General features: G+C 41.3%; 1 protein-coding gene across 2 annotated transcripts in view; it reads left to right on the top strand.

The window, feature by feature from the left end:
• The first annotated feature begins 9922 nt into the window (after positions 1–9922).
• Positions 9923–18686, top strand: part of ME2 (malic enzyme 2) — a 39703-nt gene continuing 30939 nt past the window's right edge. The window contains exon 1 of one of the 2 annotated variants that reach the window (XM_066246382.1): positions 9923–9978. The gene's annotated coding sequence lies outside the window, so the exon portion shown is untranslated. Of the gene's footprint in view, positions 9979–10280; positions 10497–18686 lie in introns of those variants that run through there. The other variant, XM_066246381.1, reaches the window with a different exon arrangement.

Here is an 18686-nt window from a genome sequence, read left to right as displayed (position 1 = left end):
CTCTTATTTTTTTAAAGATTTTTTTTTATTGATTTTACAGAGAGAGGAGGAGGGTGGAATGAGTAGTAGCAACTCATACTTGCTTCACTTCAGTTGTTCATTGATTGCTTGTCTTATGTGTGTGCGGCAAGCCCAGGGTTTCGAACCTGTGACCTTAGCATTCCAGGTTGACACTTTATCCACTGCGTCTTCACAGACAGGAGAAGTAGATGCCTCTTGAAGTGTAGATGCCATGGCAATCAAAGCTGGAGTCAGGCACGTGCGTTACAAAAAGAGAACAAACACTGTCAGGGTTTACGCTACAGGCAGAGACGATCAGGCGTTCCAGTGGATTATGTCTGGCATTGGACCCTGGGGACCACCCTACATCATGGAACAAGAGGAAGAGATGTCAAGGCGAGGACGGAGATCCAGAGAAGTACTGTACCAGGGAAAGCCATAAAAGTGTTTCAAGTAGGGAGGAGGACGTCAGTTGGGTCAAATTTTGCTGTAAGAATAAGGAAGTTGGGGACTGAAAAAAAGGTTTGCATTCTACCAAAAAAGAGGAAGTTTAGCACAGTTCTTATAGAAGTTGCTTTTAAGCTGGCTGCAGGATGGACACACAGGCCTGATGAGCTTTATAAGAAGTTTATTTACGCATCTGTGAAACAGACAGCCGAGACCCTAGTGGCATCAGCAGAGAGCTGCAGGAAGGGGGTGTCTGATGTAGGGGTTGCTGCAGGCATTTGCTGGCGTGGGTTGGTGCACTTGGACATGCTCAGATTAGCATCTCCTGGTTTGTGGTCTTGATCATAGACTGTCTCCCTTTCCCGACATGCTCAGATTAGCATCTCCTGGTTTGTGGTCTTGATCATAGACTGTCTCCCTTTCCCAACCCTCGGGCCTCTCCTGAAGGCCTTGTCTCAAGGAAACTTCCCAGAACCTTTCCAGGACGGAGGTGTTGCTTAAGGGGAAGGGAAGGTTGGGTGAGAGAGATGCTAAATAGAGAAGTTGCTCTAGTGGGAGGTTGGGTGAGGCAAGTTTGATTTTAGAGTGGCCTTGAGTTTAAAGGCGCCATGGACCCAAACCTCACAGTTGCAGAGATGAAAACCAAATTGTATGAGATAAAGAAGGGACTAGTTTCTCAGGAGAGAGCGGAGCTGCAGGCTCTTTGTTGAAAGGACGTGGCAACATGGAGGTGAGTCAAGCTCTCCCACTGGACAGAGTACAAAAAGGTACAGAATGTTCATTCTTGTATTTTCTTCTCACTTCTCCTTTCTGCCCTAATAAGAACAGAAGGAGCTGAGTTCAGGACAGAACATTTCATTGCTATTTTCTTGTGGTTGGCATAACGTGTTTTTTTCTTTTCATGTAATTTTCATACCTGGCATGAAATAAAATTCTATTTCTTCCCCAAACTTACATGAAGTTCACTGTTGCTTTTCATACATATTCAAGAGAGTGTAAAATATAAAAAATTCAAAATCATTTTTCTTCATGTGTTAAAATACATTGTTCTATTAAGAAAAATTATAAAATACTTTCTAAAAAATCTTTATAATAGTCTTTCTTTTTATTGTTGTTGTTTTCCTTTCTTTTTTTTTTAAGTGAGAGGAGAGGAGATAGGGAGGCAGACTCTGGCATGTGCCTTGACTGGGATCCACCATCAGCCCTATTTGGAGCTGATGCTCGAGTACGAGCTATTTTTAGCACCTAAGGCTGACATGCTTGGACCAACAGACCTATCCTTAGTGCCAGGGACCATGCTTGAACCAACTAACCACTGGCTGTGGGAGGGGAAGAAGGAGAGAATGGGGAGAGGAGAGGAAGGGGGAGAGAAGCAGATGGTCGCTTCTCATGTGTGCCCTGACCGGGAATCAAACTCAACACTCTATCCACCAAGCCAACCGGCCAGGGCCATGACAGGCTTTCAAAAATGTAATTCAGAGCAATTACTGTAAGAGTAAGAATGCTGTAATAAATTGCTTTTTAATATGTCTAACAGTATTTGCCCCTGGAATAAGGACAGTCATGAATAAATTCCTAACAAGGAACAGAGATGACTAGGAGTTTTATAAATTATAAACCTAGGAGGGTTATAAATTTGGCCCATTTTCAACTTGAAAGCAACCCCTGTAATGTTAATCAGGCAAACTTGCATTTGTGTCAGAATGCAGAGCTACCAGGTGACAAGAAAGCCCGGTAACACTGTACCAAGCAAAGCTTAATAAATTGAAATGGAGTAGAATTTACCAAGAGTCACAAATGACCTGTTGACAGAGAATGTCGCCACATAACCTTGAAATTGGAGAGCTGACAAAAATTGTCAGTATCAAAAATTGAACTTATAAATTGCAGATAGTTAGACCTAGGTTCTTATCTGAACTTAGATAAAAACAGATAGCTTAGTACAGGGAGTACATGAACTTAGACTGGGAAGAATATATAATATTTATATTCATTAATCTCTAACTGGAACTTAGCATTCTTTTCAATTATGAATGTAGGCAACAAACCTTTAGAATGAACTGAACTCACAGATTTTTTTCATATCACATCATTATGGTCACAGAAACTTTGAAATAGTGTTTATACTTATCAGTACTAGTTATTATATCCACCATTAAAATTTGATTCCATGCTTTATAAATTAGCACATGTATTATTATACCAGAAAATTTGGATTTAAAAATATTTTAATAACTTTATTTCACTATAATTGAATTCTTCAGTTATTCTTTTTAAAATTGATTTTAAAGAGACAGAGAGAGAAAGGAACAAGACGGACAGACAGAGAGAGAAGTATTCATTTTCTGCTCTACTTAGTTCTGCATGCATTGGTTGCTTGCCATATGTCCCCTGACCAGGGACTGAACCTGCAACTTCATTGTTTCGGGATGATGCTCTAACCACCTGAGCTAACAAGGAGACTCTGGTTATTGTATGCATTGTTTTATGCACTTAAAAACAACAACAACAACAAAAACCCCAAGCCCGTAGTCTTTACCAGATTGTCAATGGTGTTCACTACACAAAAAAGATTAAGAAGCCCCAAGCTGGTATTTTATGAACAAAGCTTATGGGCCATCATTTCTACTTGCAGGCATAAAAAGATGAACAACAGATTCTGTTTGTACTACTTGGTGCCCTTAATAAGTCGAATTCATTTGCAATCTTTGCAAGGTTGTGTTGTTTAGGTCTAATCGTTTATTCCATGTTTGTCTATGCAAAATAATTTTGGTTCAAGTGTAAGGAAGGAAAGATATTCTACTTGCCTTTGGCTGACTGTATAAACAGTCAGCTCCCGATTAATTGCTGTAGCTGGCGCAGACTCCAGGATGGCAAATCCATGTGAACCACTGGATGAGTCAAACCTCCAGGGAGGTGCTGGGGTCCCCAGACATTCCTAAGGTAACCAGTGGCCATGGGAAGAACATCTGGAAGAATTCCCTGCCCAGAAGTGCAGCTCAGTGTGGGGAGGTGATTCACTTTGGGAAGCACTTCAGAGTGCTAGCAATTCTGAAGTCTAACAAACAGTATTAGGATGAAAGGCACATCTGGGAGATTTCTTTTGTGGTTAGACCACATCTTGTTGATGTAAAAGATCTGAAATTTTCAACTTAATGTCAAAGCTGTTTTTAGGCTTTTGATATATCATGTTCCAAAGAACCCCTCATTTATTGCTCATTAAGAAAATGTTGGAGAATCAAAGCCAATTTATTCCCTTAAATTGCTATAGTATAGCTACTCTCTTGCCAGAGAAATCTTGAACACTTTGTAGAAAAATGTCCCTGTACTGCCCCCAAGAGATAGAACCTCAGAGGTAGCTTATGTAATCTAAGACCAATGTAGTCTGAAAACTATGGATCCTGTAGGGTCTATTAAAGACCTGTATGTAGAGCCATGCTCAAGATACCAGGAATACTAGTTGGATGATCAAGGCAAACATTTTCAGTTGTTGGTTTTTTTGGGTTTTTTTCCAGGCATCAGTCAGAGACTTTGCACCCATCCTATTTGGTGCAAATGTTCATAACTAGACATCTGGTGAAGGAACAATAAAATTGTATTGCTCAAAGTTTAAGCATAATATTCTCAGTGTGGTAAGGAAAGAAGAATAGTGTTTTCCTTGGCACAGGAACTTTTTTAAAAATTGAATTTATTTGGGTGACTCTGATTAATGTAATTATACAGGTTTCAGGTGCCCAATTCTACAACACATCTCTATACACCCTATTGTGTGTCCACTCCAAGTCAAGACTTCATCCATCACCATTTATCCCCCCATACCTTCCTACACCTCCCCCCTACCCTGCAATCTCCACACTATTGTCTGTGTCCATGAGGTTTTTCTTTTCTTGTCCTTTGTTGCTTAATCCATCCACCCCCCATACCAACCACCCCTCACACTCACCCAATAGCTGTCAGCCTGCTCTCTATCTACGAGTCTGTCTCTGTTTTGTTTATTAGTTAATTTTGTTCATTAGAGTCCACATATGAGTGAAATCATATGGTACTCATCTTTCTCTGACTGGCTTATTTTACCTAGCATAATACTTTTCAGGTCCATCCATGCCGCCACAAAAGGTAAGATTTTCTTCTTTTTGATGGCCATGTAGTATTCCATTCTGTGAATGTATCACAGCTTTTTTATCCACTCATATACTGATGGGTGCTTGGGCTGCTTCCAAATCTTGGCTATTGTAAATAACACTACAATGAACACAGAGGTACATACATTCTTTTGAATTAGTGTTTTGAGTTTCTTTGAGTAAATTCTCAGAACTAGAATCACTGGGTCATTAGGCAGCTCCATTTTTAATTTTTTGAGGTAACTCCATACTACTTTCCACAGTGACTGTACCAATCTGCATTCCCATCAACAGCACTTGAGGGTTCCCTTTTCTCCACATCCTCACCAACACTTGTTCTTTGTTGACTTATTGATGATAGCCATGATGATATATGTGAGGTGACAGCTCATTATGGTTTTAATTTGCATTTCTCTGATGATTAGTGATGTTGAGTGTCGTTTCATCTGTCTATTGACCTCTTTGGAGAAGTGTCTATTCAAATCATTTGCCCATTTTTTAATTGGATTTGTTTTTTTGGTGTTATTTTTTGGTTTTGAGTTTTATAAGTTCTTTATAAGTTTTAGATATTAACCCCTTATCAGATGTATAATTGGTGAATATGTTTTCCCATTCAGTGGGCTGTCTTTTGATTTTATCAATGGTTTCCTTTGTTGTGCAAGAACTGTTTAGTTTGATGTAGTCCCATTTGTTTATTTTTTCTTTTATTTCCCTTGTGCAAGGAGATATAGCTGAAAAAAATATGGCTATGAGAAATGTATGAGGTTTCACTGCCTATGTTTTCTTCTATAACTTTTTATGGTTTTGAGTTGAATATTTAAGTCTTTAATAAATTTTGAGTTTATTCTCGTGATGGTGTAAGAAGGTGGTCTAGTCTCATTTTTTTGCATGTATCTTGTCCAATTTTCCCAATATCATTTATTGAATAGACTGCACAGGAACTTTTTGAAGGTAAAAAAATGTATCACTGTTATCCTATATCTATAAGTAACAATCCATTCACAGCAGGAGTTCACAGCATCTAGACTTCAGGGTTCTTTCATACTTGTTCATGTGTATGGAACACCTGGATGGTGGATTCTGATGCAGTGGGTCTGGGGTAGGGGTCCAGATATCATCTTTCTCACAAGCTCCCAGGTAATGCTAGGGCAAAATAGTAAGATACTGGGAAAATCCTTCAGCAAGTGGAATGCGGAAAGGGAGACATATTGCTGATTCAAACACCCTGAGTCACCTCCCTTCTTTTCTCTAGCATGACCACTTCCTTAAGCATTATGACAATGAGGTTCTGATCAGCATAAAATAATCTTAGGAACAAAGCCTCGGATCTATTGACCACAGAGACAAAGTTTTAGTCAAACTAGAGATAGCACATAGGCCTTCAGCTCCAGGCACAGAAAAGCAGCTAAACCAGAGGAAGCAATGCCATGGCTGACATCAGGACCAGATGCAATGACTAATGACTCCCTACCCTAGTGCTGACTAATCAGTAGAGACCACAACCATGAAAGGACACACCTGGAAAGCTGATTAATACCTTTTTTTAAAAATGAATATTCTTTTCAGAGACTCCCCTGAGACCTCACCTAAAATTCCTGCCTTTGGAAAACAGATAAAAATCCGTAACACAAAGAACCCAGCATGCGCTTCTCCTGGAGCCGGCCTGCACCTTTCCCCCCATTCTTCTCTCAGGTACATATCTTTGCTTTTCTTTCTTCTAAGCTCTAATGGTTCTCAGGAGACTTATAACCAGAAGAGTAGCTTGTTCTGGGCTAACCCCAGGAATCTGTATTCAAGAGCCCTTTGGTTGCCTCTGTAACGTTTCCTGAGTCCACGCAGCCTAGCTGGCTCAATCCTGCCTCTGTGACATTCTCTGTAAAGGGCCACGGCAGCAATGTCTAGGCTCAACTCTTCCTCACTTTTCTAAAAGGCCAAACCATTTTTCTAAGCAGCCTGCTCAATTCTTCTGAGTGTATTTGCTTTGATTGCTAAATAGACTTCCTCTTGCGCTAGAGTTCTTGCCTCTGAGTTCTTTCTTTGCCAAACTCAAGAACCAAGGTCCAACATTGCCACTAATAATACCAATGTTGCTGCTCCTTGAGTCTTCTCTTACAGGCTTATAGATAACGACAGAGCCAGGACTAGGACTTAGAATAAGTAACACCAAGCAGCCTCGGGCTCAGGAAGATTTTGGAGGTGTTCTTAGCAAGACCATGTCACTTTCATAAATAAAAGATGTTATTTCCACAATGACATGATACTAGTAAATTTTTGCCTTACTCTTTACAGGTTACCTAAGTGTCCTAGAGAAAAATCAAGTGTGGTACAATATTATACATAAATATCAGTGTTATTTGTCTTTGAGGAGTAAAAGTTCTATTGTTACTAAACATACGATGTTAACTTCTCTGTTTTTTTGCAAAAATTTCTAGAACTTTCCTTAAATAATTTGGTAATGAAGACAATGCTTATTATGGTATTAGTTTACAGTTTTAGATAGCCTTAAAAGTTATATTTATTTTAATTACATAGAGAACTGTTAGTACTTTCTTTAGAAGTAATTATCATCATTAGCACTTCTTCGTATTTTGGGAATAACAAAGACATTATAAGTCCTTAATGATAGTACTAACCTACACCAAATGGTTTTATGTCTCATTCCCACACTAGGCTGACAGGAGGCTTGTTCCTGCAGTGTTTAGCAAAAATGCTTTTAGATATACTGTTTACTTTCTCTTGTATTTTTAAAGAGCTTACATTTTTAATGACCCTAATTTATTGGAGGATAATTCCCAGTGGAGCAGTCAGCATTCGTTACTAATGTTCTCTATTCTAAGGCAGATGGATGGAGTTGTGTAAATCTAAACATGTGATTAGCACAATCTATCTGCTTTTGCCACAGATGATGTATCAACCTACAGCCAACAATCCTGTCACATACACTCTCATTACAAAGAGAATAACCCTCCATTACTCTTAAACTCAACAATCTGGATTTTCCTAAGGGAAACACATTGTGGTGTTCGGATGAAATAAAGCTTCTCTATTTTCACAGCAATCACAAAAGTTTTTCTCAGCATTGTCCTTTGAGTTTGAGAAAGGTGAGTGAATGTGTGCCATCACTTTAAACTCTGCTCATTGAAGAGTTTTACAGGGAAGTCACATGACCAGGTGTGCCCCAGCAGCCTGCCCTTCTAGGTTCCTCCCACTTCACAGGTGAACCAAGCAAACTGTAGACCAAGCCTTAGAGGGCAGCCTCAACTCCCAACGACGCAGGACTCACACAAACTGATTCAGACCTATTGTACATCCTTCTCCCAGAGCTACCAGCATTAGTCAGCAAAACAGTTCATTTTAGGAGTGGAGGTAGGTAAAAAGAGGCACAAGGAATTCCCTACATCTGAGTCTGGACAGTGACTACAGAGGTGTGTACATATGTTAAACTTCATCAATCCTGAATGAGGTACTTTATGCACATCACTGCATGAATTTAATATCCACCTCAATCAATAAATAAAATAAACCATTTGCATGGCACATTGCTGTTTCTTTTGGAATAAGTGCCCCTGAAACAGTTGTGGATCCAGTGACTTCCGTATAGGCTTCTTCTTTGGTGCCCTCCTCTGGATGCTCTCAGAAAAAGGAAAGGACCATTCTTGGCTGACCAGAATGTAGATCACCAGCCTTGGAGGGTTGTGAAAACAGGCATGCAGACAATACAAACAATGCTGAGCCACAAAGAAGACACAGCTCTTCCTGAAAGAATGAATTACAAAGCAGAGGATCATGTAAAACAAGGCCCCAAGGTCCAAATCAACAGAACACTGCAGGGGGGGGGGGGTAGGCATCAGACTTGGTCACTGAACAAATCAGACCAACCACCAGAGACTAAGAATAACAAGTGAATGGGGTGGACCCGCCCAACAGCAGTGTCTGCCTCCTTGACATTAATAGCTATTTCATTTAAGTAATGAATTAAGCTCAATTAAACCTGAATAAATCCCATCCAGGATAGCTCTCTACAACCCTTCAACCCGGCATTAATCTAATGTAAGGCAAACTGTCTTTCAAAGGCAAAACATCTTTATCTCTATTCATGAAGCATTTATAATGTAATATTTGAAGTTCCTCTCATTCACCTTGCTGCATCTTGACAATTTCTGCCATGCAGTTATTATAGGTCATGCTTATTTAGAGTCCCTCTTTTACTACAGTGGTTATAGCAGCCATACCTATCATTTGTCATCTAACTACAGTGTTCGCAAACATGCCCCACCCTTCCATCCTCAAGCTGGCACCCTTGCTCCAGATTTTACATAATTATGTCTTTGGAAGGGACAATTCACTGTTCTCTACCTCCGCTCAATTTTGTCTTACATTTCTGTCACTTTCAACTTTCTTATTCCATTTGCCTTGCCTCTTTTTTTTACCCTTTACATGCTTGTTTTAAAATTATCATTACCGTATTAAGAATACACAAGCTCCATTAAAGAATTTTTGGTGATAACATCTTCTGAAAAAAGAGTAAATAAACATCTTCCTGCCTGACCAGTGGTGGCGTAGTGGATAGAACATTGACCTGGGACGTTGACCTGGGACCCAGTTTGGAAAACCTGAGGTCCCTGGCTTGAGTGCGGGATAATTGATATGATCCCATGGTCACTGGCTTGAGACCAAAAGTCGCTGGCTTGAAGCCCAAATGTTGCTGGCTTGAAGCCCAAGGTCACTGGCTTGAGCAAGGGGTCACTGGCTCAGCTGGAGCTCCTGGCTCAAGACACATATGAGAAGCAGTAAATGAACAACTAAAGTGCCACAACAACTAATTGATATTTCTAATTTCTCTCCTTTTCTGTCTCTCTCTCTCATATATATATATATATATATATATATATATATATATTATATATCTTCCAATGTCATAACCGTGGGTGGGTATAAATGTATTAAGTTATCGTTCCTGCTTCTGTCAAGATGACAATTTAGTGTTCTATTGCTTTCTTGAGAGAGAACACTGAATATCTATTTGTGGTGATCAGATGCTAGGGGTCATTTGTAAATTCTCTACCAGCCAATAACTGTGCCAGCAGCAGTGGAGACTGGTGAAGAATTCTGCAGAAAAGGGAGTCCTAGACACACAAAAATAGTTCAGGTACAGAAAGCGTTCCCAAAGAGCGGAGGCCTCGCATCTCCTGGGTCCTCCGTCTTCTGCTTTTCCACGACCTGTATCCTCTCCCAACCTCCACTGGCAGTCCACCATGGTCCCAAACTCCCAGCTTTCCTCCTGCCTCCGGATACTGGTACCCGCCGCCATCCCTCGGGACCGCCCGCGCCTGCGCAGAGCCTCTTCTCGCGCGAACGCACTGCCATCAGCAGCAACAGCCGTGCCAGTCCCGGGGATGCGAGGTCTGCGGTAAGCCAGGTTCTGTTTATTTCGTAGAGCGACGGGCTCGTCTGTATTTCCGGCCTCCTCCTAATCTACGCGGCCTTTCTCACATTCCTGGGGATCGCGTCCACAGGGGCGCATGTTGGGCCTCCAAACAGTAACTTGAAGGGTCCCAGCAGAGGAAGGTGCTGCGGTGCAGTAACAGAACGCGCGGGCCGCTAAGCCCCGAGGCGGGGCCCCGCCCCACAGGGCCAGCTTCCTGCCTCCCTATTGGCCCGCGCGCCCGTCAGTCTCCGCCCTTGGCCCGGCCGATCCTCCTTCCCGGTCCCTCTGCTGCCGGGTCCCACCTCTCACTACGTTGCTTTACTGGCTGCCTCCGCCGGTGACTGGCTGCTCCTGCTAGTCCGAGCCTGAGCCGGCGCTGGCTCCGGGAAGCGCCGGGAAGGGGAGGCCCGGGCGGGGCAGGAGCTGACCATCGCCTGTGCGGACGGCAGGTCCGCGGCCTCTCCGCGGGCAGCACCACCTGTCGCGGAGCGAGACGTCGGGTAAGGCTCCGTGCAGCGCGCCACTGCGGGCGGCCCGGGGCGGCGCGGCGGGAGCTCTGGGGAAAGAGCGGGCGTCGGCTCGTGCCTCCTGGCCCGGATCCGAGCGCCCACCCGCCGCCGCCTTCTCGCGTGCTGCGGACAAGGTCCCCGCTGGGCCAATGTGGCGGCGGGGTGAAGGGACAGGACTCGCTGAGAGCGGGGAGAGCGGGCAGGTCGCAGAACTCCAGTTCGACCATCCGCCGCTCTATTCCGACGCCCGGTGTGGGGGCGCGACTTCCCCGTTTCTCGACCTGCTGGTCCCAGGGCGACTCTTTTCCCGGCCCGGGGTGAGGCCGGCTTGGCCTCCAGAAGGCGAGCATCTCTCCCTTCCTCTTCTCCTAAGCCCTTTAAAGACCGATTTTGTGGTTCCAAACCACTTTGGCAAGTAGATCTCTTGCCAGGGATGCGTTAATGATGAGAGCTGGGCATTTTGTGCATGTTCGTGGTCGTTCTTTGCTTGAGGGAAGTTTGTTGCCAGAGTTCTAAGATTGGAACGGTCTGGCCATTCATATGAAATCTGTGGACCAGGGTTGGCAGGTGTTTGACGCTGTGTTATTGCATTCGTGGACTTGGATTTGACTTTCTTGGTTACGAAGATAATTCTAGAAAATATATGTTGCCCTTTGATGAGAAACTAATCAAAATGATCAATCTCAACACAAGTGTTTACTTACCTCCATTTCATATCTGATTTACCTTTCATATCTGATATACTTGCAGCGGTCAATTCTAAGGAAAGCATTTAATAGCATTGTTACTTTTAGTGTTGCAATTGATGATAACAACAGAAGCATGTATTGGTGATTATGGGCTGGGTAATGTTTTCTACATGAATTATCTCCAAATTACTCTTTGAAATAGTGCTGTTACTCTGTCCAGTTTACAAAGGAATAAACTAAGGCTCTGAAAGGTTAAATATCTTGCCCAAGAGTATTTTTAAATGGCAATGCCTGTGTTCAAACTCAGTAATCTAACTTAATAGCTCCAGCCCTTTCTTAACGTTATAAAGCTAATGGCAATGTTGTACTCATAAGCTTTTTTTAAAAAAGCTTTTATTTACTAATTTTTAAAGAAAGGAGAGAGAGAGGAAAAGAGAGAGAGAAGAGGGGTTAGGAGGAGCAGGAAGCATCAACTTGTATTATTTGCTTCCCATATGTGCCTTGACTGGGCAAGCCCAGGGTTTTGAACCAGCAACTTCAACATTCTAGGTTGAATGCTTTACCCACTGCACCTCTGCAGGTCAGGTGTACTCATAAGTTTTGATCTTTAGTTGCCAAACATTCCGGAAGTTAGAGAAGATAGTTTCATATATATATATGAATATGAATATATATATTATGTATGTGTGTGTGTATATATATATACACACAAATATACATGTGAGTACATATATAGTTTCATATACATGTGCACATATACATGTATACATGCTAGTTAGTAATTGCACAAAATATAAATATATAATTTACCTATTATGTAATTACTATATACATATGTACATATACATATATACACACATATATGCTAGTTACAGTAATTACACAAAAGACAGATAAATATATACTCTATTACAGTGATTTTCAACCTTTTTTGAGCACGGCACATTTTTTACATTTACAAAATCCTGGGGCATACCACCTACCAAAATGACACTCTAACACAGTACATATTATACATATAGCTAATAATATAGTTTCTAAATGTATTTATACTCACACCAGCACACTGGTTGAAAAACACTGCTCTATTGTATAACTAATATAACTGAGTTACATGTTGCTATGTTTACATGGTTTGCAGAAATATAGAAAAAAAAATTTAACTTCTAATATTGCACATTTAAGTAATCAGCTGTGAGCTCTGATTTTGTAACTTGTACCTGACAGTTTTATGGTAGTTATAAAGACTTAAAAGTTAGACATAGTGGCCCTGACTGGGTAGCTCAGTTGGTTAGAGCGTTGTCCAAGGTTGTAGGTTTGCTCCCCAGTCAGGGCACATAAAAGAATCAACCAATGAAGGTATATGTAAGTGGAACAACAAATTCATGTTTCTCCCTCTCTAAAAATGAATTTTGCCTGACCAGGCGGTGGCGCAGTGGATAGAGCGTCGGACTGGAATGCGAGGACCCAGGTTCGAGACCCCGAGGTTGCCAGCTTGAGCGCGGGCTCATCTGGTTTGAGCAAAGCTCACCAGCTTGGACCCAAGGTCGCTGGCTTGAGCAGGGGGTCACTCGGTCTGCTGAAGGCCCGCAGTCAAGGCACATGAGAGAGCAATCAATGAACAACTAAGGTGTTGCAATGCACAACAAAAAACTAATGATTGATGCTTCTCATCTCTCCGTTCCTGTCTGTCCCTATCTGTCCCTCTCCCTGACTCTCTCTGTAAAAAAAAAAAAAAAAAAAAGAATTAAAAAAAAAGTTAGACATAGAGACTAGAACCTTTAGAACCTTTACCTGATATAACCTTTACCATGCATCAACAGGAAATGTTAGGCTGTGCTTTTACAGAAGTTCTTCATTCTCTTGACAATTAAAACATTCCTTTGTTCAATAGTTATTCCTGAGAAAGAACTGCTAAATGCACTTCACCCGTATGTTTATGTATAATATTTTTGTCTTTTTAAATATTTATGAAAGCACATTAAAAATCCATAAAAAATTTATCATTTGAGAATTTTTGTATATTAACTCCTGTTGTATAAACTTAAATATATTCTCATTTATGTTAGTGAATGTCAGAAAAACTTAGCAGTTATATTTTAAAACTAAATAACACTAAACCCTGTAGTTTGTTTACTAAGGACCCAATGTTAGGAATTAATTCAAACTATATATAAAAATTACATTTGATTTTATGAAAAGGTAACTTAATAAAAGGTAACTATTTTATTTGAAAGTGAATCACTATTTTGATGACATGATTGTATATCATACCTCCTTTTATCAATATGTGCAGAGTTTTAAAGTAATGAAAAATATTGATTCTGTAGATATTGTTTAGAATGACATTTGATATTACTTGGATCTTTGTTATCCAGATTCTCATTCTTGACCTAGAGATTTAATTTGAAATAGTTTAAATAAATGTTAAGCCTGATTATCCTCATAATCTCTTTAATAAGGATTTCATATTAGAATATGTGCAAGCATTTAGAATGTGCTTCTGACCACTGATTACTAATGTGAATGATGATGATTAGATACCACGTATAGATCACTTAGAGGGCACTGATAAGCATCTTCCAGGTATTATCTAATTTAAATCTTTAAAGAGCCCTCCTTAGTAGGTCCTGTTGTTTATCATCTCCATTTGAGTGATGAGATTGTAACTTACTCTGATTTACTGGAGCACAGAGCTACAGGTGGCAAAGCCACGATTTAAATCCAGCAGTTTGATTCCAGAGTTTGCCTTTGATGATTCTGCTAGACCGCCTGGATATGGATTTTACTGGAGAAACTTTGACGTAGTCAAGTTTTTCATGATGATGATAAAGCTCTAAAGGCTTGATGCTTTATATATATCACCATCACTACACACCAGCTCTGTGAGTTTTCTGTCTCCTGTTTTATTGATGAGAAGAGTGAACCTTCAAAGTCAGCAGTTCCCAGACTTTGACCTTCATAGGCAAGTAAAGAAAAAGACTGTTTAGGAGGCAGTTGGGACCAGACATTCTGTTAAGGTTAAGGACCTTTTTTAAAAACTACTACAATCTATCATTACGGTTGTTTCATAAAAGAAAGGACATTTTTACTACCAAACACTTGGGAATAACTTAATTACAACATGAAAACAAAGACAAATTTAGTGTTCTGAAAAGCCCTATTACTCTTAGTTTTTCTCATTTGGTCACAGACCAATGAAAAACATGTCCTGTACTGACACCAATTCAGAGAGCATTTGGGAATGCGTGGGTGAGTCAGTGGTGGTGATTCCTTCCAGACTTAATTGGCTGAGTCCAGATTCCAAATTCAAGTCTGTCTGCAAAGTTTGTGCTCTTTGCTACAATTCATGACCTCTCTCTAATTTTTGACCTCCAGTGCATTGACTTTCTTTCTACCCTCAGGGTCAGGTAGAATATTCTCCAGCAGCCAATCCCAGTCCGATTTATAGACAGCACCCAGAGAGGAAGTTCTACTTCTTCCCAGGGCAAGGCACTGAAGGGGGGGATATAGGTATATCTCAATATCCAAGAAACTCTCAAGTAAGCAGCTTGATTTTACATATTTATTTAAAATTAGAAGCCCCACCTTCTTCTGTTTCCTTAGTTCACTTCATTTTTACTGTTCTCTTTCCATCATACCTGTATAACAGGAGTTAGGTTTGATTTTTTTATTTCCCCCTTTTCATCTTGTTGCCTCTAGCTGGTCTTAAGCCTATCTCTCTGGCCGGCTGTCTTGTCTCTCAGTCCTTGGTTCTAATTTTGTCAGGGATTAGTTTTTTCCTTCAGTTATTATTATCTTTTTATTTATGCCTGCTTGTTTTAAAGACACCATTAAAATTGTATTTGACCCTTGAATAACTTGCGGGTTAGGGGAGTTAACTACCCACACAGTCGAATATCCACGTATAACTTAAGTTTGCCCTCCATGGAAGCAGGTTCTTAACCCTGAGTCAAAAAACTGGTGACCCTTGAACAGTGTAGGTTGGAACTGCATGGGCCCACTTATGCACAAATTTAAATCCATTTGGATTTAGACGTGTTGCTCAAGTGTCAACTGTACTTTTACATTTTATTTTACCTCCTATCACTGAGTAATAAAGTGATAATTTGAGTGATCTAACACTACCCTTTAAGTCTTTCATTATACTTTTTTGCATATATTCTTCCATTTCATTATTACTGTTAGGAGGTAGATTTGATAGGTAGTGTCACTATACAGCAGGGGTCGGGAACCTTTTTGGCCGAGAGAGCCATGAACGCCACATATTTTAAAATGTAATTCCATGAGAGCCATACAATGACCCATGTACGTTAGGCATTATCCAATAAAAATTTGGTGTTGTCCCAGAGGACAGCTGTGATTGGCTCCAGCCACCCGCAACCATGAACATGAGCGGTAGGAAATGAATGGATTGTAATACATGAGAATGTTTTATGTTTTTAACATTATTAATATTTTTTATTAAAGATTTGTCTGCGAGCCAGATGCAGCCATCAAAAGAGCCACATCTGGCTCGCGAGCTGTAGGTTCCGGACCCCCTGCTATTACAGGCTAATTTCAGTATTTGATAGAAACAAAATTGTAAGCAGGAGCTAAAAATAGTTTTTACCTATCAGAATGTTGATCTTAAGTTAACTACTTAAAGGAAAAACTTGTTTTCCCTTGCCTACAGACTCATTTCTCCTGGTCACCACATGTAGGTGTTTTCCCCACATCCAGCAATTTTCCGTCTCAGCAGACACTGACAGGGTGTGCTACAATTTAACTTAATTCTGACACTATCTGGCGATAGCTTCAGATCCTGCAGGTTAAGAGCTTAGTCCCAAAAAGATTGCCTGCACTTCCAATTGCCAATCGCAAGTCCTAGGTAGTGATCTAGACTTCTGACTAACCAGCTATAAATCAGCACTTCCCACAACCCTCTTCTCAGGTTGAATAACTTGCCAAAAAGGCTCACAGAACTCAGGGATACACTTGACTTATGTTTACCAGTTAATTATAAAAGAATACAACTGACACTTAAACATAAAAGGTCAAAATGAGAGAACAAGCATTTATTATATTTGAGATCCAAAAGACTAGCTATTTGGGAAACACTGATTCAGGTAGAAACCCAAAGAGTGTTCCCATTAGGAGGTGAAAGCAAAGAGTATTTAGAGAAAGGGAAGGAGGCCTGACCAGGCAGTGGCGTAGTGGATAGAGCGTTGGACTGGGATGCCGAGGACCCAGGTTTGAGACCCCGAGGTTGCCAGCATGAGCCAGAGCTCATCTGGCTTGAGCAAAATAAAAAATGCTCAGCGGTAGAGCGTCGGCCTAGTGTGCAGAGGACCCGGGTTCGATTCCCGGCCAGGGCACATAGGAGAAGCACCCATTTGCTTCTCCACCCCTCCGCCGCGCTTTCCTCTCTGTCTCTCTCTTCCCCTCCCACAGCCAAGGCTCCATTGGAGCAAAGATGGCCCGGGCGCTGGGGATGGCTCTGTGGCCTCTGCCTCAGGTGCTAGAGTGGCTCTGGTCGCAACATGGCGACGCCCAGGATGGGCAGAGCATCACCCCCTGGTGGGCAGAGTGTCACCCCATGGTGGGCATGCCGGGTGGATCCCGGTCAGGCGCATGCGGGGGAGTCTGTCTGACTGTCTCTCCCTGTTTCCAGCTTCAGAAAAATGAAAAGAAAAAAATAATAATAAAAATAAAAAATGCTCACCAGCTTAGACCCAAGGTTGCTGGCTCAAGCAAGGGGTTACTCGGTCTGCTGAAGGCCCGCGGTCAAGGCACCTATGAGAAAGCAATCAATGAACAACTAAGGTGTCACAATGAAAAACTGATGATTGATGCTTCTCATCTCTCTCCCTTCCTATCTATCCCTCTCTCTGACTCTCTCTCTCTGTCCCTGTAAAAAAAAAAAAAAAAAAAAAAAAGAGAGAGAGAGAGAGAAAGGGAAGGGGAACAGTTAGTTACAGCAATAGAAAGAAGGAATTTCTATAGGTGCATATAAGCTAACATAGTGATGGTAATTAATTCTTTTTTTTCTTTCTTTGTTGTTTTTTTTTTAAGTGAGAAGGAGGGGAGATAGACAGACTCCTGCATGTATCCTGACTGGGATCCACATAGCAACCCAGTCTAGGGCTGATGCTCGAATCAACTCAGCTATCCTCAGTGCCTGGGGCTGACACTCAAACCAGTCAAGCCACCAGCTGAGAGAGAGAAAGAGAGAGAGAAGGGAGAGAGAGAGAGGAAGAAAAGCAGATGATCACTTCTCATATGTGCCCTGATTGGGGATCGAACCCAGGGCATCTGCATTCCAGGCCGATCCTCTATACACTGAGCCAACTGGCCAGGGCTACCATCAGTGAATATTTAAGGTTTGGTGTATTATGTACAGTTTTCCACTTTGAAAAACTTTCATATTTGGTATGGATGAGAAAAGGCAAAAATATGTTTTCTATCCAAATTTGAATGATTTTTTAATATTAAATTATAGGTTTTCTAAAACCAAAAAAATTTAGTACATTATATATATATTTTTTAATTTTTTTTTTTTTTAGAAAGGAGAGAGAGAGACAGAGAGAGAAGGTGAGGAGGAGCTGAAAGCATCAACTCCCGTATGTGCCTTGACCAGGCAAGCCCAGGGTTTCGAACTGGCGACCTCAGCATTTCCAGGTTGATGCTTTATCCACTGCGCCGCCACAGGTCAGGCAGTACATTATATTTAAACATTAACTATATAGTAGATTAAACGTGTAAGTCTAGGTAAAAATCTGGATAGCTTCTCTTATCCTAGTTGTGTATATTCCAGGTTTTCCTATTGTTTACTTCTCCACCTTTACGCTAAACTTTCAGTTCCTTTTATTTATTTATTTTTTTTACAGAGACAGAGAGTCAGAGAGAGGGATAGACAGGGACAGACAGACAGGAACGGAGAGAGATGAGAAGCATCAATCATCAGTTTTTCGTTGTGCGTTGCGACACCTTAGTTGTTCATTGATTGCTTTCTCATATGTGCCTTGACCGTGGGCCTTCAGCAGACCAAGTAACCCCTTGCTGGAGCCAGCGACCTTGGGTCTAAGCTGGTGAGCTTTTTGCTCAAACCAGATGAGCCCGCGCTCAAGCTGGTGACCTCGGGGTCTCGAACCTGGGTCCTTCCGCATCCCAGTCCGACACTCTATCCACTGCGCCACTGCCTGGTCAGGCTAAACTTTCAGTTCTTTACATGGAACTCACTTCACTTTATTAGATGTTACCTTGTGTTTTAACCTCCTAGTTCCTTTCTCTCATAAATGGGAGGTACATACCTTGCCACACTGTGTGGGTTAAAGGGCAGGTGTTTAGCACACTACAGTAGATACCTAAGAGTACCAATGACAAGTATGTAAGGACTTAGTGTTGTCAGGAAAAGTAAGTCTTTGCCTTTATCTTATTGTTACTCTCTTGCAACCATTACAGTCTATAGAAACATAAATGTATAATATTTTGAAAAGGACTTTTCACATGT

The sequence above is a fragment of the Saccopteryx bilineata genome, chromosome 11, assembly GCF_036850765.1.
Source record: "Saccopteryx bilineata isolate mSacBil1 chromosome 11, mSacBil1_pri_phased_curated, whole genome shotgun sequence".
Taxonomy (NCBI): domain Eukaryota; kingdom Metazoa; phylum Chordata; class Mammalia; order Chiroptera; family Emballonuridae; genus Saccopteryx; species Saccopteryx bilineata.
The sequence above is the reverse complement of the archived record's forward strand: the minus strand, read 5'-3'. Positions and strand labels throughout refer to the sequence as shown.